The sequence below is a fragment of the Peromyscus maniculatus genome, chromosome 22, assembly GCF_049852395.1.
Source record: "Peromyscus maniculatus bairdii isolate BWxNUB_F1_BW_parent chromosome 22, HU_Pman_BW_mat_3.1, whole genome shotgun sequence".
Taxonomy (NCBI): Eukaryota; Metazoa; Chordata; class Mammalia; order Rodentia; family Cricetidae; genus Peromyscus; species Peromyscus maniculatus.
Window position 1 is genome coordinate 55,858,699 of NC_134873.1, and position 24,324 is coordinate 55,883,022.

General features: G+C 45.4%; 1 protein-coding gene and 2 long non-coding RNA genes across 4 annotated transcripts in view; 1 reads left to right on the forward strand and 2 right to left on the reverse strand.

The window, feature by feature from the left end:
• Positions 1 to 43: 43 nt before the first annotated feature.
• On the reverse strand, positions 44 to 21,756 carry LOC121825145 (uncharacterized). Its single transcript, XR_013047162.1, has 3 exons — positions 21,625 to 21,756; positions 1,191 to 5,000; positions 44 to 664 (listed from the first exon to the last, which is right to left on the reverse strand). It is a non-coding gene; the product is annotated as an uncharacterized LOC121825145 (long non-coding RNA).
• LOC143270173 (uncharacterized) lies at positions 16,803 to 21,496 on the reverse strand. Its single transcript, XR_013047163.1, has 2 exons — positions 20,909 to 21,496; positions 16,803 to 18,605 (listed from the first exon to the last, which is right to left on the reverse strand). It is a non-coding gene; the product is annotated as an uncharacterized LOC143270173 (long non-coding RNA).
• Socs5 (suppressor of cytokine signaling 5) overlaps positions 21,733 to 24,324 on the forward strand; it is a 39,262-nt gene continuing 36,670 nt past the window's right edge. Inside the window, exon 1 of one of the 2 annotated variants that reach the window (XM_016005042.3) lies at positions 21,733 to 21,850. The gene's annotated coding sequence lies outside the window, so the exon portion shown is untranslated. Of the gene's footprint in view, positions 21,851 to 22,070; positions 22,429 to 24,324 lie in introns of those variants that run through there. The other variant, XM_006986490.4, reaches the window with a different exon arrangement.

A 24,324-nucleotide genomic window follows, 5' to 3' on the forward strand; every position in this document is an offset into this window, starting at 1 on the left:
TTTCTTTAAAAATATCCAAGAACCTTTATACTGAATCAAAAAAAAAAAAAAAAAAAAGGTGGGGGGTGGGGCAGAGAGATGGCTCAGTGGCTGTTCTTCCAGAGGACATTGGTTTCATTCCCAGCTCCTATGTGGCAGCTCACAACTGTCTATAGCTCCAGTCCCATGGTAACCGACTCTCTCTTCTGGCCTCCAAAGGCACCAGGCATGCACATGGAGCACAGAACATGCTGGGGGAAACACCCCACTCCATAAAATTTTAAAACAAAAAACGACATATTTAGGAGCTGGGGATGTGCTCCGTGGTAGAGCACATGCTTATTGAATTCAGTCGTCGGCATCAAAATTCAGTGAGCAACGGGACACCTGTGTTTAGGAAGAACACAGACTAGGATATTGACTTAGAATGATGAACCACGACATGCTCACACGGCTGGGAACTTTTAGGCGGGCTTGTGAAGACTGAACCTCGGAGCCAGGGAAAGAAAATTAATTAGCTTAGTTTCAGGTGCTTCAGAATGTTTGAGATAAGTGGAGCAACAGTTTCCAGGGTCTTAAGAGAACAAAAGCTGAGAGTTTTGTATGCAGAAAACCTGCCAGACACAAAGGACAATGACACTTATCAATATGTAAGATTCAGGGAGTTGAGTTCCCATGAGTCTTCCTGTGGACATGTCAGAAACACAAAGTCAAAACAACCAGATATAGCAACTCCAAGGCTAAGAGGGAATATTTAATACATGACCACTTGTAGAATTAAGATTAAGTGAAGGATGATAGGGAGCATGTTTTGGGTACACTGGCTGTATACTCAGACAATGTAGATATAGGAAAATACTACTTTGGAAAAATAAAGGTAAATACAGACAGCAAGCGGAAAAGTGTGACATCTACCCATCCACTTGATTGCAGAAATGATAGCATTGTTATTCTGAGCCGTTTGTGAAAACCTAGTAGTTTTTAATTTGAATTGGAATATCAGAATGAACTATTTTATTTATTTATTTATTTTTGGTTTTTCAAGACCAGGTTTCTCTGAGTAGCCCTGGCTGTCCTGGAACTCTTTGTAGACCAGGCTGGTGTCAAACTTAGAGCTCCACCTATCTCTGCCTCCCAAGTGCTTAGATTAAAGGTGAGCGCCACCACTCCTGGAGGAGTTATTTGGTCTTTAAAAATAGGTATTTACATACCTTGTGTCTGAAATTCGGTTTTGAAATACTATTTCCCACATAAGAAACCAGGGAGTGTCGGGAAAATGACAGATTCCAGGTCTGTAGTGTGAGAGGTTGAAGGTGATCCTAAAACGGAGTCATATCAGATAGTGAGGAGGCCATCAAGAATGCTGGGTCATCTCAAAAGGATTCAAGGGCCAGTGGAAGAGACTAAGCCAGACATGAGACATGCCAATCTGCAGGTGGTTTGGAAGCCATAAAACATGTCAAATGCATGTGTGAACACGTGCACATATGTAAAGTTCAAGACAAATAAACCAAGTTAGGTTTGAGCAGTGAAAGAAAACGTTCATTAACTGTTAACATGTAAACATGGGGAATGAAGCAGGCATTTAAAAATGCACCCCTGGTTAAAGAAACAATAGAGGGAGAGATGCATCGTTTTACAGAATCCTTGTAGCAAATAAATTAAGAAGTAACAGGTTAGAATAGTTTATAGCCCTCAGTGAATTAATAGACCTAGGCAGTTAGCATCAACCTCTACTTAAGTTACAAAGAGACAACCAGTCGCCATGTGCTTCTCAGTGGACCACCATTGCGGCCATGCCAGGGGATCACACCTGAGTCTCAGCAAGCTTTCAAGCCCTCTGCCCTGTATTTGCAGGAATAATAATTAATATTACTTATTTAAATATTATTATAAAAAATAAATAAATGCCCTGTATTTGCAGGAAATACAGAGGACAGTGAAGCATGTTAAACCATACCAGGGACAAGTGGACAGGCTAATACTGAAGGCAGGAAGCTGTAGCTCAAACTCCAGCTTCTAGGGGCTTCCACGGATCAACTGTTTGGGAAAGTGTGTAAAGGAACCGTGGGCACAAAAAGACTCCAAAGACATCAAAGTTTTTTAAAAACTGGCAAAGAGAAACTAACCTTTTTAGAAATGTTAGTTGGACCAAAAAGCCACAAAATCAATGGAAGGAAGTGATTCCCAAAGCCAGTAAATGGTGAGTTTGGGGCCGAGGGAAACAGTTTGGATCACCACAGACCACAAAGAAAGCTTTGGATGCACTCAACAGCAGTTCTGGTTCTTGAGCTGGGGAGGCTTTAGAACAACCCAGTAAACTCCATATTTGTTTTGTTTAGACATTTATATTTCATTTCATTCACAAAGGGGCTTTAAATTCACACAACCCTTAGCCAGCATGTCTGTGACTAAGGATCTGCCTATAAAATAAACCCAGGGGCTGGAGAATGGATTAGCAGTTAAGAGTACTGGCTACTCTTCTAGAGGGCCAGGGTTTGATTCCCAGTACCTGCATGGAGGCTCACAGCCATCTGTAACTCTATTTCTAGGATCTTGTGTCCTCTTCTGGCCATGGACACCAGAGACACATGTGGTACACACACAAATGCAGTGAAAACACCCACAAACATAAAATAATAAAAGATTTAAAAATAAGATAAACCTATTCAAATGCACAAAGGTGAGTGTGTCCACTATAATGGCTAAGGAATTGAGAGGGTGTAGAAGCAAATTCCTACTAGATAAGGACTCTGAATAATAACTCATGCTACATCCATACAATGGAATATTTTGGCACCATGGGAATTGAAGCAGGTCTATATGGCTACCCAAACATACCATTTACATGTGTGGTGATGGAGATGAACCCTGGGCTTTGAGTATGCTAGGTAAGCATTCTTTACCACTAAGTTACATTGCCAGCCCTCCAAACATATTGTTAGATATAAAAGGAGCAAAGTATATAACGTTATTATATACCAAATGTGAAGGGGAAGACAACATCTGCATGTGGAAATATTTGGAAGGCTACCTAAGAAACCGCTACACTCTACCTCTGAAGATAGAATAGGACTGGGGATGGGCTCAAATGTGAGGATTTTCTATGCTTTTATATTTTTAAAAGTATACCTGTGTTTTCTTTGTGTGTTTTAAAAGCCAACTGCTTTGTTGGTGGTGGTGTTGCTTTGTTTTCTGTTTTCTGTTTTGTTTTCTTTTTTCAAATGTGTGGTCATTTGCCAGCATCTCAGTGAATGGGGGATAGGATCCAGGAAGTGACATTTATTACAGGAGAAATGATCTTTCTGCCTTCATGAGAAAATGGAGTGTATTAGCCAGGGTTCTCTAACAGAAGAGAGCTGATAAGAATGAATATGAAAGCTGGAGGGCTGGTCTGGTCTACAGTATACACCAGAATCCTGAAGAAGTAGGCTCTAATACTAGTGAAGGAATGGGCTCCCTAGCAAGAACAAGCAGGCCCAGAGCAAAAGCTTCCTTCTTCCGTGTCCTTTAAACAGGCTGCCAGCAGAGGTGTGGTCCAGATGAAAGGTGGATGTTCTTAGCTCAAAGGATCCAGGTTATTAAAGGTGACTCTTCCCACTTCAAATAATAGAATTAAGAAAAACCCCGTCACCGATGTACCCAGCCTCCTGGGTTTTAGTTAATTTCAGATACAGTCAAATTGACAACCAAGAACAGCCATCACATGGAGTTAGCACTTCTTTTACTAGAAACCCCTGGTCGTTATAAAGCTAACATCAAGGCTAAGGCTGCATTTGAAAACCCCACGTTCTAACAACGTCTTCCTCCTGCTCATGATGCAAAAGCAAATATTTCTGCTGCTCACTTTGTAAAGGAGTTTAGTCAAGTACACAACACATGATGTAGAACTATAATAAATATAGCTGAAGTCACTTGTTCGTCAGCTCTCTGTTGAGTGTAAAGTTGTATCAAACCCCGAGGTAGTGCTGGGGGTACAACAGAGAACAGGACAGATAAAGTCCTGTCCTCAGAGAGCTCACCCACCCATTGACCACATAGCTGAGAATTTTCTTCACTGACTGGAATAGTTTGCATTGCAGGCAAGATGATTTGGACTTCTCAGTGGCATATGGATCATACAAAGTAAAACAAAGCAAAACAAAAACAATTTACTGATGGATATAAGGGATTATGAGCCACATAGATTTTTTGGAGCATTTTTTTCTCCAAAGATTTTGTTTTTAATCTTAAAGCAGAAGCTTATTATGACTACATTATAAAATTAAGGTTGATGTGGTAGGAGCCCTGCAGATGGTTCCCATGATTCTACTCCCTGGTGTTCACACCCTTGGAAGACTGTCTTTCGGAGTGTGAGCGGGTCCTAGTGCCTTGATTCTAAGAGATAAAAACCCTTAAAAGGTGATGGGACAACAATTCCCAGATTAGGTTACAAACCAATGTGACTTCCCATCTTCATTTCACACTGTCTTGGCTTTCCCTTCTACTTTGTCGTGGAGAGAAGCCGGTTGCAATATCGTAGGAGCTGGAGAGAGGTCTTCCTGGCATATGGCATGGAACTGAGGCAACCTCTGGCCAGCAATCAGCAAGGAACTGGGGTCCTGGGTCCAATAGCCTGTGGAGGACTGGAGCAAAAGGGCACTGGAACACTGATCCTGAGCCAGCGGAGCCTTTGGATAACTGCAGCATTCCAGCAAATCCCAGAATTGCAGTCTTGAGAGAGCCTCAGTGTGATGCAGCGAAGCCGGCCGAGCTGCACCTGGAGAAAGAATGATGATGAATGCTGTTTTGAGATTCCAGTTTGGGGGTGCTTGTTACCCGGCAACAGGCAATCAATATAGTTGACTAGGCAATCATTCCCCTTTGGAAGTAGATCACACAGGCCTGGTAATGCCTTTGGGAGCGTCATTTCTCACATGGGCAAATGTGGCAAAGCCATGATGGAATGTACTGTGTCACTCAGTCTTGTTTCACCGTTCCAGTGATCTAACTTTGCTTCAGAAAGCTTAGCTGAAAGGGACCTAAAAAAAAAAATCTTGTTACTTTTTTTCTGGCAATGAGTTTTTTCAGACTCACTCGACTTGAAAAAGCTTTAATTTGAAAGTAATTTCATTAAGAATCATTCTAGACATCGATGTTATTCTGCACAGATAATTGTTTTCTGGAGTCATTTGCTTTTCTCTATTGTCTGCATTCCTTTACCTTTCTTTGGAATTTTTCCTCACTCTTCAGCTTTGACTGCAGGATAAGATGCCATTAGAGTAAGACCTCATATTGCTACATCTTCAGCTCCCTTCCCCCACCCTCCCTGCCTGTCTGTCAGTTGTATGTATCTGGCTAAAAATACATATTTTTATATTCCAGTTATTGCTCTGAAAGCTTTGCATGGCATCCTTTTTATTTCTTATTGAATGGAGAAAAATGAATAAATTCTGTTTTAAGAAATAAATCATGTAACTATTTTTAGTAGTTTTTATTTGTTTTCTTTTTTGAGACATGGTTTCTGTTTCTTTGTGTAGCCTTGGCTGTCCTAGAACTAGTTCTGTAGACCAGGATAGCCTCAAACTCACAGCAATCCCCTTGCCTCTGCCTCCCAAGTGCTAGGATTAAAGGCAAGTGCCACTACCACCTGGCTAGTAGTTTCTATTTGGAAAATAATTTTTGCACTAATTTTTGTAGACATTTCAGATTAGATGGAAAGCTATAGGTAATCCATATGTTGGAGGCCTTGAATTAGAGGAGGCCTCCTCCCCACAAAAAAACCCAGTGTGATGCAGAAGGAAAAGATGACAAGGAAAGATTTTGTGCATCAGTTTAGTTTGTGATCCAGGTTCGGCATTTCTGTGTTTGGCATGAAACACAAAATGATCCAAAGATTATTCTGACTGAATCAAGAGTACCGGCTTTCTGAACCACAAAGAAAAAAAAAAGAAGACAGGACAACAAACAGCACATTCCATTTCCTCCTAAAATATTTAAGGGGCGAAGCAAGCAAGCTACATCAGGAAAATGGCCTCGGAAGAACACGGTAATTATTTATGTCTTCTACAAGAAACTAAAGAAGAGCTGATGTTAAATGAACACTCTCTGAGATGAGGAAGCCGGCCACCCCTGTGCTAGACTGGGGATTTCACAAAGCACTTGTCCCTTCTCGGCTGCAGCACAGTCCTGAGGCTCCAAAACCCCCCTCCCCACCACCAGCAGCAGTAAAATATGATCACACGGGAGATTCACATGAGGATATTTTGTTTTATTTGATCGGCAGCCTTAAAAGATACATGGCCCCAGAGCACGAGGGGACCTGAGACCCAGGCCTCTTATCGTGTGGTGTGGCCTTAAGCGGCTTCTCTGACATCAGCTGATGCTCTGGGAAGGACTAGGGGTCCAGCACGTGTGACTGGGTGTGGAGGAGCTTGAACTCAGGGTTTTGTGCAAGCTAGGCAAATGTCTTGTCCCTGAGCTACATCCTCAGCCCTGGGATCAGGTGTCTCAAGAAGTACAGGGCCCATTGGGTGGTCCTTCCCATCACAAGGGCAGGTCCCAGTCTGTGCGGTCCCTTAGGGTCACCCCTCAGCTGATGGCCCGAGAAGACGGGTTCTGACAAGAGGTAAGAGGATGCCCGTGCTGCATTTGGAATGATAGATTTTTCTAGTCTGGGTAAAGAATAAAGCTCTCCCCCATAGACTCATTCAGGACTAAAGCCCGGAAGTCTAGCCACAGGCCACTCCTGGGGCAACGACACACAGAGCCAGCTAGGACAGAAAAAGGAAGGAGGAAAGTTTTTCTTTAGAGTCATTTCTAGACTGAAACTCCTTGCATTCCCATTCCCATTTTAGAGTTGAGGTAACTGAGACAGGGGCATAAAAGCCAAAGGCCCCAGCTGGTTACTATGGCGCTGGCTATCTATCCCTGCTGCATCGTAATGTTAGCCTCCTCCCCAATCCTAATCTCTGCCTCAGTTTCCACCGGCCTCCTTAATTGAGTCATATGTCCCACAGAGACCCCACATAGTGCCCTGGAAACAAACATGTGGAAGGTTTTTATGTATTTTTTTCTTTAGCAGGCATGGGGATGCACGCCTTTAATCCCAGAACTTGAGAGGCAGAGACAGGCAGATCTCTATGAGTTCAAGTCTACCCTGGTCTATATGAGGAATTCCAGGCCAGCCAGAGCTACATAGTGAGATCTTGACTCAAAAAGAAAAAATATATCATTACATTTTTATTTAGTGTGTGTCATATGTGTATGTATGCATGGGTGTGCGTGCGTGCGTGCGTGCGTGCGTGCGTGCGTGTGTGTGTGTGTGTGTGTGTGTGTGTGTGTGTGTACACGCGCACACATGAGCATGTGCATGCACCCTGGCATGCATGTGTAAATTAAAGGGCAACTTTCAGGAATCCATTCTTTGCTTCTACCATACAGCTCCAGTGGGTCTAATTCACATTGCCAGGCTTGGCAGCAAGTGCCTCAACCTTACTGAACCATCTTGACAGCCAGAAAGTCTCACTGAAACACCATGGACCTACTCAAGGCTGACTTACTTGTGTTTGTCAAAATCTCTTCATTCCACGGCACTGTACAGCAGGCCTTACAGGGATTCAGGGAAAAATTAGGCTGTGTTTTGTTTCTCCTGGCTCTCCATATTCTCACACAGGAGAAGGGAGATCCCGAGGGTCCCCAGGATATAAAAGGTCACCTTTAGGTACAAGGCAAAATCTCAGAGACACAATCACCTTCCACAGACACCCCCAAGGATGGCCTTTGGGGGGACCCAATTCTTCCTGTGGCAATGATGTATATGGACGGGCTATTTGGGGAAAGGCGGGTTAGTGAACTGTTGGTGTGTGGGTGAATCTTTGGTCTTTCTCAGCCTCATCTGGCTGGCAAGGCCATGTCTTTCTCCCCTAGTCTCCAAGAGTAACTGCTCAGCTGCATCTAAGTGAGGAGAGGAAGACACAGAAGTACTAAGAAGTACTGAGAATCGTTACTGTATCAATGTGCAAATGATAGGTCTCACTGGCCAGGGCAGGGATAATTAGAATAAAGTTCTAACTCTTCGGTATGTTTTAGGCATGGTCCCTTACATATTCCTTCTCATTTGTCTAATGCTGATCTTGGAGAACAGGCTGTTCTCCATTGCGCTTGGCTACTTGGACAGACAAAAACATCAGTACAGATGTTGGCTGACTTGGCTTGACGTGATACCCCCTCCACACACACAAATTGAGGCAGAAAAGCGTTGGACTATTGTGGGAGCTGTGGGAGTCCTTCCAACACTTTCTCATCTATCCCATTATTAGCAGCAGACTAGCCAAGGGACCACATTACACACAGAGACCTGAGGTCATGAATGGGAACAAATTCCTATCATTCCAACTCTGATTGATTAGTGCTGAGGTCACTACATGACTCAGTGAGTGAATAAAGCCTAAATGAACCACACTTGAGCCTGCAGACATAGGTTTTTCTTGTTGCAATGGGGGGGGGGGGAGAGGGACCACGACCCGAACCAAAAAGTAAACACAAACCACCAGCTGCGATCAGGCTGATGAAGCGAAGGCTGCCGTAGGGGGGGTCCTGGCAGTGCCCTGGCCTCCCTACAATCCATCCACCACTGACTGTTGCTGGCATGGCCGCTGCCATTGTCTCCCATGGCCCCTTCCTCACATATCCCATTGCCTTCTCAAGGCTCTCAGCCCCCCTCATCTCCTACCTCCTATGTGTAATAGCCCATACCAGTCTCCCTTTTTATAGCGCCCGTGGCCCAGTATGGAGAGAACTTTCTGTTCAGGTCAGGCAACATTTTTGAAGCTGGTTAGTTTCTTTCCACCAATCTCTGACAGAGACTGGGTAGCCTCTTAGAGTCTCAAGAATCTTCGGACACCGTCAGAATTAAATACTGCTTTTCTGTGTGTGGCTCCTTGAGTACATCCACACAACTAATGGAAACGGTTCTCTCAAAGCTTTCAAAGTAAGCTGGAGTGGCTCTGCTGTCAATAATATCGAATGCTGCTTCTTGCCAACTTTCCACTTGGTGGAAGATGTTTCCTAAAGATGCGCCTTGTGAAGCAGCCACAGAACCAGCAGCGGCTGGGCCAAACCCTGATTCAAATTCTTGCTGGTGGCTCCTTTGCCAATGTTGTCCCGTGTTTCCACCTGTTGGAAATCTATCTGCCTAATCTTCAATGCTGAAGAATGTCAGTCAGCACCTTTCAGATGTTGCAAACACAGTGTCCCACATTCAAAAACCTCCAATGTCCAAGAAATGGAAGCTACTGGATCTTGCTGCATTTTAATGTAGAAGCATTTATATGACATAGGAAGAAATTTCTATAAAGTAAGACTGTCAATGGCATTATTTATGCTTTAAACACAATAGTCTTGTTTGTTTGTTTATTTTTCAAGACAAGGTTTCTCTGTGTGCCCCTGGCCATCCTTGAACTCCTCCATAGACCGGGCTGGTCTCGAACTCAGAGATCTGCCTGCCTCTGCCTCCCTAGGCTAGATTAAAGGTGTGTGCCACCACTCCCTGGCCACAAAGGTCCTTTTAACTCTTTGCCTATGTTCCAACCTCAAGCTATATTTATGATACACCCTTGAACTTCACAGGCAATCTTCATGATTGCTATGATGCAACAATTTACAGATGTCTGAATGGAAACAAACTGTTTCAGACCTCAGGTAGACACAGGTCATACTCACTAGGGAAAGGAAAGACTCCATTCCAGCAGTTCTGACAGAAAAGCTTTAGAACTATCTAGCTAGGACTTCGAATAGATGTAAGATGTAAGTTTTCCATCCAGGAAAACAAGAGTCTTGGTGAAAACTTTTGTTTTGATGGTAAAGGAGACAATCAGAGGAGTAATTAAACCAACTTCTATAGAAATTGACTAATTAAACTGATCAGACATGCTTGTTAGTTATTTAGTTTCTGGTACTGAGATTTCCTTCTCAATTTTTTTTTGCCTGCAAGTTATTTGTGGAGTCTATTCAGGTGAAAATGTTCCATCTTAACATGGGCTGCCAAGAACTTGACCCTGGTAAAACAGTAGAGAGGGCACGTCTTAGGAATCAGGTGGCCTTGGCTTTATTCTGACACTGTATCTTCCCAGATTGGTGACATTGTTCAAGCTTCATTGGCATGAGGGGCTTCTGGTATCTCATTTGGTCAGTGGGCATAAAGCGAGAACAATAACAGATACCTGATCTCTCAACTCTTAACACTGTGGTGAGGATTCACTAAGGTCCTATCTGTTAAATCATTTCTCAGCTCTGAAGCGCTACACAATATACAATATACAATATTCCATCCACCATTACCTCAGAGCTCCTCTCCGATTACATCGCCTCCGATGCATTCTTTAGGAAAAGTACGAACTTGAATGCCATATGGAGTCCTTGTTGACACTGCAGATGTTGGCTAATTTTAGATTCGAAAAGAACAAAAGAACAGAAGTACTACCAGGCAAATCAGTCCCTCTTTAGCTTTTTCTTCGAAGTCTCCTATTATCTGAATGCTGAACTAAAAATGGCAGGCTAAATATTATAGAAAATTATATCATTTGAAGCATTGAAATTCTGTATAGCCAAGCCCTTTTGCAGAACACATGTTTATTCCTTGCAAAGCACATGGCCAATGAATTTAATGCTATAAAATTAATTATAGTTATGGTGTTTTGCAGACCTAAGTAAATGGATTTCAGCCTTTAACTTTGAATGCCAGTCAGGAGACACACGATAAAGCAGAAGAACCCAGGGAAATATGCGATCCATCTGGGTGGCCATAGGCTGTCCTGAATTTAGGGAGACCTAAACTGAGTTAAGTGAATTTCTTTGCAGGAGACCAGTGACTGATGTGGATGCGCTCATGAGAGCCGCTTTTATGGCCCGTCCATGTTGGCAGCTCTGTCCTGCTTAGGTCTTCCACCAGTGTGAGACGTCCCTTTTCTAGGTCCATTCACTCCTCTGGCTGCACACAAACCTAAGCAAGAGATGTTGGGCAAAATATAGGTGGCATCTGTTGCTCTATCTTTTGTTTGCATGCCACCTACTCAAAAAATATAACCTAGGACAAGTGAAGCATTTTATGTGTTGAATTTTTGAAATGGAAATAAGGAAACAAAGGATATTTCCTATCAGAGCCTACCCATTCTATTAGTCACAATAGGTTTGAAATGATCTAATTAATGTTCTGAGCCTACATTTTAAAGGCCATTTTCTAGAGAATAATTTTACCCTAAGAATGGCCATTTATAGCTTAATGCTTCAAGACATTGACAGAATAACACTATAGTTAGAAATAAATTTTTTTTTTTAGTACCAAAGGCCTAATGAGCCGCCAGGCTCCAGTCGAGTCCATGTTGAAGTTCTCAACAACGGAAACTAGACGGTAACCCTCTGAGGAGTTGTTCCCTGTGAGCTCTCAGTCAGTCCAGATGATCACAGGCTAGAACGAGAAATGAGGTCCAACAATTTCATTCACTCCTGCAGGTGAACCGATTCCCTCAAATAAACAGGCGTGATTCCTGCAGGCTGTTATTTGTTCCCTTCATCTTTTTAGCCTTACCAGTGAGCTAGGCTTATGGAGAGACTTCAAGGAAGAAGAAGAGGATGCTGGCGTGTTGCCAGCCCTTGGGTATGGCCCAATGGTTAGCATCACTCTTACCAAGAACAGAGGACTCTGGGAATTCATTGGGGGGAAATCATTAGTCAAACTCTGGCAACAACATGAGTTTAGTTCATCTCATCCTGTTTGAAAACATTGCATTAGCTAAAAATGATTTGGTTGCCAAAGAGAAAAACGTGTTAGCCAAACTGGCCTAATCAAAAAGGTAAATTTGGGGCTGAGGCGATGGCTCAGTCAGGGAAGCACCTGACACATGAATGTGAGGGTGCATTTGGGTCTCCGGTGCCCACATGAAAGCGGGGCATGGTGGCACGCATCTGGAACCCCAGTGCTGGGGAGGCAGAGGTGAGGAGAGAGAGCTATCAAGGAAAGTTAGACATCTGTCCTCTACATACATACACATACATGTGCATAGACATACACATAGTCAAACGCACATACACTGTACACACACAATAAAGTAAAATCAAAGGGTGAGTTTGTCGGCCCACTGAGTTACGTCACTGGGGGTGGCCTTTAAGATTACAAGCTTCACTCCATTTCCGGTTTGCCCTTCCTGCTTCCTGCTCGCAGTAAAGGATGTGAGCTCTGGGTACCGTTCCTGCCGCCATTCCTGCTCCCGGCTGCCATGCTGTCCCACCACGGTGGACTCTAACCCTCCTGAACTATAATCCCAAATAAACTCTTCCTTCTATAAGCTGCCTTGGACATGGTGTTCTACTCCAGCAACAGAAAAGTAAGTAACACAACCCAATATGAATAATTTAGAGCATCTAGTTCGGATGAAGCTTGTACAGGCTTTATATACGGCTCCCAGGACCTACCTGATTCTCTCTATGTACTCTGAGATTCAACAGCTTTAGTTGAATTTTTAAGCATTTTTCAATCAAGCGTCTTTGATATTAGTTCCATTCTTAGGCTAGCTTTTCCTGCATGTGTCCAAGTTACTCCAGTTTCAATGGGGACTCAGTTTAGAATGTCTAGAATTGCTCACTGTACCCAAGGGAATAGTAAATATTCTATGGTTCACACCATATTCTTCACTCCTGCTGAAAGGAGATGGGGGCTAGGGTTGGGACATCACTGTTCTCAAGGCTGAGAATAAAGTACCATAGTCCCCCCAAATAAAATAAGAGTAGTCAGTAGAGTGGTGTTCTCTACAGACATTCAGACACCAGGAAGACAAAGACTTTCATCCAATATCATTTTCACTTAAGAAGGGATTCTGAATATATCCTGAGGCTAGCACCCAAGTCTTGGCAGGTGGTGGGGGCCATGTACTAGCCAAAGGTGAAGAGAATGTTTAAGTAGACATTTTCTCGGGAGAAGAGAGTCTCAGCTATGAGGAAATAAGAAGCATTGTCAATAAAAACCGTCAAAGGCTATTTGACCCCGGGCGAGGGAGGCACTAACACTGTTTGGATCAGGATCCATTTCACAAGTCTTCAGTTCCAAAGCCAGCATCCCTATCTGACACTGCATTTCAGAAATGCAGTGCATGATGAATTAAAAAAAAAGTAGATGCTCTAGAGCTTACAATTCAGTCACTTCAGAACATCGTATTCTCTTCAGATTCTTCTTCTTTTTTGAAAGCATCATTCTAACTATTGTTTGCTGCAGGAAAGGCAGTTGAAATATTTTAAATTTTCCTTATTAGAAAAAATACGAACATGACATTTACAGGCCAAGAATGAGGAAGCACTCTCAATGGAACGTCAAAGTTTTCCTTGGAAAGCTGAGGTTCTAATTTGGCAGTCCAGTCATACCATTTTAGAATGTTCCTTCAGAATTTTTTTATTAAAGTTTATTACAGTCTGAGAAACTTCTGAGAATTGATCTGAAGGCCATTCCTGCCAATATTCATGCCAGATTATTTACTGCAGAATTGTTTGTAATAAACATCAAAGACTGGAAACAACGCAAGTGTTCATGGGTAAGGAAAGGGTTCAATAAACTGTGGCATATCCTGTACTATACACTTGTTTCAAAGAATGAGGAAGCTCTGGTCGAACTGGGCGGCAAAACCACCAAGTTATAATGCTGGAGGGAAAAGCAGTGTGTAGATAAGGAAGGCAACCTGTCTCTTTTCATGGAGGAGAAGAGAAAATATATACAAGAAGTGCTTGTATTTGAAGAAACACGGGAAATACACAGAGGACCAACCTAAATCATTATCTTTACTCATAATGGTGAATGAGAACTGAGTAAACAGGGATGGCTAGGAACGAGACCACTCTATACCTCTTTATTTTGTTTTGATTCATGACACATGAGAATATTGGTTGATCAATCATAAATCTACACTAAAAAGAAATAAAAAATAAAGTTTAAGAGAAATCATTCAGGAGGTATAAGGTAATTTCATAAAAGTTATAGTCGCTATTAATAAAAAAAATCCCAAATCAATGATCCAAGGTATATTGTTGGTGGGGCTCAAGCAGGCAGCTGCAGGAGACATCTATACCATACTGGTTCTCCTTCCCCATAGCTGTACATTCTGCTCTTTCCAATACCTCCAGTTTCCTGGATGGGTTTTATATCCGTGTGGACCATGCCGTTTTCAATGATTACGTACCGACTCGTAAGCACTACACTCAGGAAGCTGATGAAGGATTGGGAGTTCAGGGCAGCTCGGGCGACACAGTGAAAGCAATTTCAAAAAAAAGCAAAAACGCAGAAATAAGTGAAGGCAACATTCTCCTTAAAATGTGACTTGCTGCCTATAATTGTAAATGCTGAGACTTTGATCTCTATCTTCTCCAGAAGACAGGACTCTTGGCCACTTCACTGGACTGTGCCAGGGACCCTTCCTGATGGCATCACAAAAATCTGCGGACAACTCATGCCTGAACACTCCACGGATGTGACTAGACTACAATGTTTTCTTTCCCATGGTGAATTTTTTTTTTTTTGGGCAAGGGCTGTGTCTTATTCATGTTTTATAATCTCAGAGCCTGCCACAGAATTGGTTGGTACTCAATAGACTTCATTTTCACACACCAAATTACTTAGACCTGACAGGTTCCCCTTGCCATCCCTAAATCCATCAGTGAAACTGTTCAGTTCTACCTGGAAAAATATCTTGAAATATTCTCTTCCATGTCATCTCCATCACTGCCAGCCTAATCCAGATGGTCATCACCTGTAGCCTGGACCAAAGCAACTGGTCTGCCTTCTGATCCTTTGCCCCACTGTCCTGAGAATATATTCCCTATAATCACTTAAAAGTGATCTAGAAAACAAACAAGCAAATAAGTCTTATCATATCATATCCCTGCTCAAAATCCTTCCAAGGATTACGGTGACATTTAGAGCGAGATGTAAACGCTTCACTGTGGCCCTCCAAGCCTCACAGGATCTGGCCTCATCTGCTTCTCTGTAATCCCAACACGCAGGCTTCTCCCTTGTTCTCTTTAGGTTTCTGCTCCTGCCGTGGAGGGGGTCAGTGTCTTTGCCTTGGATTGAAATGTTCTCCCACCTAGATTTTGTGTGCTTTCTTCTGACGGAATGCTGTTTCCTCAGGGAGGCTTATCCAGACCACTCCAGTTTCATCAGTGTCCTGAGCTATTTGTAGCACCTTTTAACTACACAGATTAGAATCTTTCACGGTTTGTATTTGTTGCCCCGCCCCGGCCCCCTAGCACACCTCTGATGTAAATGTTACAGATTTTCTTGTTCGTCTTTGTATGTTCAAGTGCCTAGAACAGGTCTGGCAGATAATGGCTTTAAAAAGCTGTTGAGTAAATAAAGCTTTCTAAAACAAATATCACAAATATTTATTGTGTTTGTTCTGAGAACTTTTTATGTGACTACTTAATTATAAAACCAATAAATAATTATAAAAAGGGAAGAGACCATCATGCTTGGCTTGTGAAGAAACAGTACAGAAAACTGGGGGAGAGAGTTAACTGAGGTAACAAATGGAAAAACACTCCTCTAAAAACTAAATTCTGCCATACGTCAGTCTACAGAACAGGCAGGCACAGAACAACTAGGGGAAAAGGACAGAAAAACGTCTAGATGTTGGTGCACTGCTCAAAATCCATCAGGAGACAGCTTCGAGCTACAGTTGTTGTCACGGCCATTCTCTAAGAGAAAGGAGCAAGATTGGGAGATGTTTTCTAACTTGCAGGAGAGCCCAGCCAATGAGCATCAAGATTTCCCACCAAGGCTTTCTGCTGAAGCTTTCCGGTTCTCTTGCACCAGCAGCATAAAGGTGGGTGCAGCATTCTGGGAAAGAGCACATGCTAGAGGGGACGTCTCCCCTAGAGGGGCAGAGGTCCGTCCACAAAGGCTTCACCCAGGGAAGGTCCTTTAAATGGGGCTGTAAAAAAGTTTTCAAGTCAAGGAGGCATAATTCGGGGTAAAAATGCAGTGACAAACAGAAAAAAAAATGTAAATATATAGAGAGAGAAGCAGGAAAGTCCAGAAGGGGCAACATGGCAAAAAATATTCAGTGCTATTTTACAGGCTGTTGGGCAGCCTGGGAAAGGGGATTGAAATAGACAGATCTGGGTTTTCGAAAGAAAGCGACAATGGCAGATTGCTGGACGAATTGGAGCATGAAGAAAGAAGTTAAGGGCTCTGTGCGATTGTGCAAATGAGACAACAGTGAGGACCGTAGGAAGGGGGGGGGGCTAGTCAGAACGTCTGTGTACGCGAGATTCTCCTACTGACTCTGGGTGGTGGAAGACAGGGAGGAGAAAGATTCTACACACACACACACACACACACACACACACACACACACACACACACGGAGAATATGACTTGAAAGATGACAATTACCTCAACAATCAAACTAATCTGGAAGGGAAACAGCAGCAGGAGAGGGAGTTTTGTTGTATTTAAGCTAAAGCTTTTGCCATTTTTTTGGTTTGCTTTGAGGACCTGTTTGTAACATCCGGGAAGGTAGATGAAGCCAGTGTGGAAATGGAAATCTAGACTTTGAAAGCAAGCTAGAAGCCATTTGAATACAGTTGGAGGGAAGGAGGCGAGGGGCATCCCCAGCACATGCCTAGTATGGGCAGGGCCCTGGGTTTGAGCCCCAGAACCTATACGTATAGATGATGTTGAGTTAAAATTCCGGCTGCAAACAGGCCTGGGAGCCTTTTCAGAGGGTGATGAAAATGCTCCATTTCTTGATAATGGTGGTGGTTCCAAAGGAATGTATGTATTTCAAAACAGAACAAACTAGTATATTTAAAATGAGTGTATTTTATTGAACTTTAAATCCCCACAAAAAGCGCTAAAGATAGCAGAAGTATAATTCCTTACAAAATATAGTGAGCACTGAATAAATTCTTTAAAAACTGTTCAACAATTGACTTAGAGAAAAACAACCCAGGAAACTGCTGTGCACATATCAGTCACGAAAATGTGCAGTAGTCTGCCCTAGTTCTAGCTGCTTCCGAAGCCACGGCTGGATGTGCTGGTTCACTAGCCATGTGGGGAACTCGACACTGGCAGAATTCAATCCCTACTCATCCCTGCTCACACTCTCCCAGCCCAGTGTCATCCCGTTGACTTTCCCACTTTGGAGCAGCTGAGACAGGGAAGGGACTTGAAGAACAGAACATGACTCATCTCTGAGTAACACAAAAATCTTTTCTTATTGATTGATTTTAGGCTGATGGCCAATACAGTGTCTTCATTTGGCACTGTTCCCTCAACATCACTTCCGAACTGTCCTTTCCGTGCTCGACTTAAAACCCACTTTGTACAGGAAACCATTTTTAAGTTGATAGAAAGAGGTGAAATACGATACTTCCATTCAGCTACCAGTATGGACAAGTCACTTTGGATAATCACCAACTTCTTGCGTTTGTTTGGGGATCTCGGTTCTGTCCTTTACTAAGTCTTTGTGACCTTGAAGAAAGTAGGGGAAACGAAACCTACCTTGGAGGGTGCTGTAGATGGAGTCAGCTAACCTAAGTGGAAATGCCAAGCCCAGCACTGAGTAGGAGCTCAATAAACACGAGGCCATGCCTTCTGAGCATTCCTTCTTTGTGTTCGTTGCACGCACCCTCACAAATTCCGGAGACATTGTAGAATGATGTTTAGGAAGTGTGCAGGTCAAGGATGAAGTTGGAAAAGATTTATGCAATAAATATGTAGATGAGGAGAAACTGTTCTCAGGAGATGGGAAAAAAATGAATTTGATTCAGAGGTGGTGGCAAAGGTCTTTGCATTTCCTTTTCCCATTCATTTGAAATTGTATCTTGCCAAAAGGAGGGGACAGAAGGTCTCATCTTGATGGATGTGGAGCTGCAAAACTCGGTGCCAATACACCTGGTATTTATTCATGCCAGCTGGGAGAGGAGCTTGGTTCTCAGTGTTTTACTACTGTGGTTTCCTGGGATGGGCAGCTGGGTGCCTAATAATGATAAAAACCATAATAATACTTCATAATTATGCACTGCCCTCTGCCAGACTTGGATTTAATTACAAAGACTATGACGGAACTGGCAACAGCTTGTTCCCTGTTGGGGTGCAATACCCAAGGGCCTGGAAATACCAAGTGAAGTGGTAGCTGCAGCCTCCTGCAGGCCCTATCCTGGCAACTCACCCAGAGTTCTTTGGGTTGGAGGCTCATCATGTGAAACAAAGAGTACTTTAACATCCTCCACATGTACTTAGCACTGCCAAGGAAAGCAGTATTTATGAAGCAAATGCTGTCCCATGTGGGGTACCACATCATAGAGTCCCAGGCCCAGAAGGTACCAAACCAGGTGATACCTTTCATAAGCCTGTCTCTTAGCTCATCACTTCTACCACCCTCAATTAGGTGAGGTCGCTGACCTTGCCTTCTGATTTGGGCTAGGGTTGCTTCTGTGGTGGCCTGATTCAAGCATCAGGGGACTCATCAGATCACTTAACACTCTTCTTGTGAGCACCTATTCTGAGCCAAGGCACAAAGGCGTATAACATTATTCCTGCTGGACACACCTGTAATCTCAGCACTCGGGGTGACACGAGAGGATGACCATGAGTTTCAGGGCTACGGAGTAAGACCCCATTTCAAAAAAAAACAAAAACAACAAACTACAACAACAAAAACAAAACCACCAGCCTCCAAAACAAACAAACAAAAACCCTCAAGTGCCCCATCTGACTGGTCTATGCAGAGGACTTTCATTTAGGCAGCAGTAATAGAAAATAGGACAAACTCTCATGAATGAAAATGAAAGATGAATGAAAGCAAGACCAGGTGAAAGGACCACGGCAGTCCCCTCTGAAGAGAAGAAGGGAAGCAAGAGACAGGCCGGGCAACTGCCCTGAAGAGCTGGTCAGCAACCCCAGGAGGTTCTGCTAGGCCTCCCTTCTTGGAGTTTTTGTAATGCGTATCTCCCCCAGCTTCCCGAGTTATCATCAATTTACTCTATACTGTTTGCCTTGCCTCATTCAGCAAGCTTGTCAGTCTTGTTGACCACTAAATCTTGAGCTAATACTAAAATGCTCACTAAATACTGGCCTAACTATTAAATGGCGCAAGCGAGGAAGTGACTGGAGAGAGGGCATTTAGTGAACAGTCAAAGTAACACCATGAGAAGCATCCGTGAGTCGGGCAGCTGTGTGTCACTACAGCATCAACTCTGTAGCTGGAGTTTTCTCCAGTCCTGCCTGGCCCACGGTCAGGACAAATCTCTCTCACCTGCCAGTCCTGCAGCCGCTCAGACCCAACCGAGTAAACACACAGAGATTTATATTGCTTACAAACTGTATGGCCGCAGCAGACCTCTTGTTATCTAGTTCTTCTATCTTAAATTAACCCATTTCTATTCATCTATAAGTTGCCACATGGCTCGTGGCTTACCGGTACCTTACGTCTCACTTGTCATGATGGTGGCTGGTAGCGTCTCTCTTCCCAGAATTCTCCTCTCTCCTTGTCCAGTCTATACTTCCTGCCTGGCTACTGGCCAATTAGTGTTTTATTTATTAACCAATCAGAGCAACGCATTTGCCATACAGAACATCCCACAGCACAACTCCTGAAGGGAACAAGTGCATTCTGGCTGGTTCAGTTTGGAAGTTCCAGTCCTGATCTGGTAGGCTTATTCTTTACAGACCTTTTGTGGGGTGAAGGGCAAGCACCTCTGGGCATGCTCTCCTTTTGTTGTTGTTGCTGCTGCTGTGAAAAACAGCATGAGCCGAAGCAGCTCAGGGAGGAAAGGGTTTATTGGTTCTTACAGCTCATCATCAAGGGAAGCTGGGGCAGGGATCTGAGGAGGAATCGAAGCAGGAACGGCAAAGGAAAGCTGCTTACTGGCTTGCTCTGAGGCTCACATTCAGTTAGCTGCCTTTCTTATACAGCCTAGGCTCACCGCCCAGGGAATTCACCACAGACATTGGCTGGGCCTTCCTACGTCATGATCAATCAAGAAAATGGCCATGAGCCAATCCGACCAAGGCAGTCCTCCATTTGAGATCCCCCTCAGGTAACTTTGCTGCGTGTCAGGCTGACAGCTGAAGCTAAACTTGACAATGAGGGGGGATGCACTGCAAAATAAAGCTCCTCACATCATGGACAGGAAGTGAAACAGAGATGGGGGGGGGTGTCTCACAATGCACTGTGGGGGCACACCTCCCAATGACCTAAAGCTTCCCACTAGCCTCTCTGTCTTTTAAAGATGTCCATCATCTTTGTAAGCCAGGGACCAAGAATAACTCATAGGCCGGTGGAGAACATTGCAGATCCAGACTATAGCAGATAGAGGGAGGCTGAACAGGAGCTCAGGGGAGGAGTTAATGTGGTACTATAAAACAATACGAGGAAAAGAGGAGCAGGCTTTGTGAACTTCAGGAGGTATGAGCTCCAATGTGGGTATATTACTCCAATAGACAAGTGTCTAAAAGCCCCTTACGTATGCAGATCTGGACCCCCAAGGCCATCCATTCAACTGTTGATTCTATCTGAATGGTTACAACTGGTATGCAGTAGGAAAGTGTGCCTTCCAGGGAAGAGGGCCGAGGGTCAGGCCCTGGGGCTTTCAAGGAGTCAATAAAGGACAGACAGACATTAAAAATAACTGAAAAGGACTATCTGAGGTGTACAATGTGAAGAAAGGTGGGGGGGGGGGTTTGAAAGAATCTAAGAAAAGCCTTCAAGAAAGATGTAGTCTTCAGTCTCCTCGGCAAGACATGGAAGACTAAAAGTGGTCACTAATCCCAATATAGAGCAGGCTGGTACGAACACCACTCAAGAGTGGCCAGCCTGAGCAACACAGTGAGTTCCAAGGCAGCCTAGGCTATAGGGAGACAGTTTCAAACCAACAGGACTAAAAAGTGACCCTTGAACCTGACCTTGCGTTTGTCACTAACGTAAGGACCACTTCCAGTAGATTCGCAGGGAGAACAGACTGCGTTTGAATCAATGAGGTCCACGGGAAGCGCACCGGAAAGCGATCCTAGGTATGTTTAAGAGTTAAGTGGTCGGTTCGTTTATGAATGGTGACCGAGTTTCTAAAAGGGCCAGCTGAGGCGTCTTCGCGGGCATCACCATCTCCCAGATACACTCGTCTGTCCTTGCAGCCCTTCCCATAGCGGGGGCGATCCACATAAGGTACCGGCAAGAGGAGGGAGCTACAAGGCCCCTCCCCCGCGCGTATGAGTCATCTCCGTGGCAGCTGAGAGCCTGCCTGGGAAGAGCTGACTTCAATGAGGTGCCCGGTTCCCGTGAATATTGGAATTCAGTGACTCGGATGGCTCCATGCTGCAGGGGCGCCGGGGAGACTCATTCACATTTTTCCTACCCGGCACTCACTCCGGAACCTCCATTCAGCATCTGCCTCCTCGGTCTCCCCCCGGCGGAGCCCAAACCAACAAAAGCTCCCTCCCTACCCGCGAACCTCCGGGTCGACCTTCCACCCTGGCGCCCACCGCGAGCCCCGGGCGCGGCCACGTGACCCTCCCCCCCCCCCCCCCAGCCTCCGAGACTCGCCGGCCTCGCCCCCTCCTCCCCTCCAGCCCTAGCCGGCTCGGCCCCGCCCACCGCGCCCACGTGACAGCCTCTCTCCCACCTGACTGGCTCCTCCCTTTTTCGGCCGAACCCGGCCGCTGTCGCAGCTGCCCGACTCCAAAATGGCAGCCGCGCACGGCGCGCACCCGCGCGGCCGGACCTCCTTGACTCGCCGGCCTCCCCTCGCCGCCCGTTCCCAACCTCCCTCCCCGGGCCTTCACCTACCCGCCTCTGGATTGGCCGCCGGGAATCCCGCCCCTCCAGAGCCCCGCCTGCCATTGGTCACGGTAGGCTGCCCTTCAGAGAGGCGTGGCCCCGCCCGCGCCCCCCCCCCTCCGCCCCGGGAGGTATTTTCCATTCCGGTGGGGGGTTGGGGGGCGGGGGGAGGGGAGAGGGTGACGAGGGGGAGGCGGCCGGGAAGGGGTGGGGGCTGGCGGGGGCATCCGGCCGAGCTGGGGGTCCCCGGGCTCCGTCCGGAGGAAGCGAGGCTGCGCCGGCTGGGCAGGAGCCGTGGAGGACGGGGACCGGGCGAGCGAGCGGTCGGGCGTCGGGCTCGCCCTGTCGCGGACTGCGCTGCCCCGGCTCGTCCTGCCCGGCCGCAGGTGCCCTGGATGAGGCCGCCCCGTGCGCCCCGGCCGCTGAGTGTCCCCCCGCGGTCGCCCAGCGCCCGCCAGCGGCCGCCTCTCCTTGCCCGGGTCCCCGCGCCCGGCGCAGTCCTCCCCGGGCGGGCGCCTCCGCACCTCGGCGCAGGCGGCACGGCCCTTGGGCCGGGATGGATCGACCGGGAAGAGGAAGACAAGCCGGGGCATTGAGCCCCTGCGCACGGTACCGCGCGTAGTGGGAGCTTGCGCGCAGGAGGCTCTCGGTACGTTTTCGGAGGCATTGCTTTTCGGTTGGAGTCAGGGCACCTAAAGGGTAGAAGGGGTCGTCTGGGGCTGGTTGGAGGGCATTCGTCATCGGGGGTCTTGGTGGGTCGGGACTGGGTGGGGGAGGTCGTCGGGCACCCCACTGCAAGAGAAGAGGGTACCAGCCGGTTCACCTAGGGCTCCGGAGCTCCGACCTGAGGGTCCTCAAGGTCGACGGTAAAAAGGTCTACCGCGAGATGAAAGAAGGAGCCGGGGAGCGAGGATGCGGGAAAAGACTGGAGCATCTCCCCGGGCTTAACCTGGGGTGGTTAGTACAGGATGCGGAGGTGGCCGCGAAGAAGACCCCGCTTCACATTTCTTGGGCTCTTAATAAATGGCTCTTTGGTGCTGGGGTTTGGGCATCCGAGTGGCTGAAGCGGAGTGACTTTGTGGAGAGGGAGTTGCATTGACAGAAGGATGCTAAGAAACGGGCGTAAGTACATCTTGGTTTCCTTCTCAACTTTGAAGGCTTGGGAAGTCAGTCACGAGGTTTTGACATTTTGGCGTTCCAAGCAAAAGGCGGCTTGCTGCTGGACTTTGTCGGTGATCCTTTATTTTAAATTATATGTGTCTATTTGACGGGTTTTTGGCAGTTAGCAGTTTCCCTGGACATTCCTAAAACTGCACCTTTAAAACGCTTGTAGCAGCTTCTGCGTCTGCACTGGAGCCTTGCTTCTTTCAAAGTTAACGTTAGGCTGGACCGTACAGTTGTGATTTTCTGACGTTTATGCTAGAAGAGTCATTAAGTCATACTTGCTTTTTACTGCTTCTTTACAGGACCGTGTAAAATTGAACTACATGTTCTAGAGAAGTTTAAAATGGCTTTTCTTTAAGTATTGAAATAAGAAGGATGCTGGTATTAGAAAGCAGTGCTAAAATCGGAGTGTTCTCACAGTTGGGAATCTTGGTCAGATGCGTACTTTAGTCTTAATGTATTGTCTCGTATTCATAGTCCGTTTTTAAGACAGGCTTAGAGACGGAAGCGAGACGCACAAGCGTGAGGCAATGGCTGTTGTCCAGAGTTCACCTTTGTGGCCGTCCTGCAGGGATGTTGCCTTTTTCATTTCCATTGAAAGGAGTGGAGCTGAGAACTGCATGGCTGCTCTTCAGTCTTTTTTTATAAGTCACATCTATATTACCCTTTTCATACATTTGTTGAGTCCTCTATGGTTTACAAAATGAAAACTCATTTGATTAGGGAGTACTTAAAATTCAGGGGGGAAAATTCTGGAGCATACCTTGCCAGGTGATTCAAACATTTCTGCAAAAGGGTGCTAATGTTTTTAATTGGCCTTCTAAGTGCTTGAATAATTACATATTTTTCTCCTTATTGTCCTTGAATTTTACTATTTGTCCTGAGGGAGAATGTACTGGCATACAAAACAGCAGCTTAAAATATTGAAACCTAACACCTTTTGACATTATAATGGCTTCTGCATCGTTCACCTTGAGAATCATGTATGGCAGACCAGTAGTGGGGAACGCTTTCCTTTTTCACCTTGTCTGGAGTGGGCTGTTTCCTCCTGTTGTGGGCCTAAAGCGAAACAATTCACTGGCTGTGAAGTAATGGTAATAACTTACACAAGATGAGAATGAGAGGCTTGGAGAGGAGAGGCCGATGAGTCATTTCTTCTAGAGCTGGAAGAGTAGAAGGTGGAGATGATTATGTTGTAGATTAGGAAACCAAGGCCGAGAGCGTTTGAACGGCGCCAGGATTGGTGGGCCTGACTCTGGAGTGGTCTTGGGTTATTTCCCCACTTTATCACATCCATATTGTTTATTTCTAAAGCCTTTTAGTGCCAACTGTAAATAATTTTGGCTTATTTGTGATATTGGTCCTTTGATAGAGAACTTTT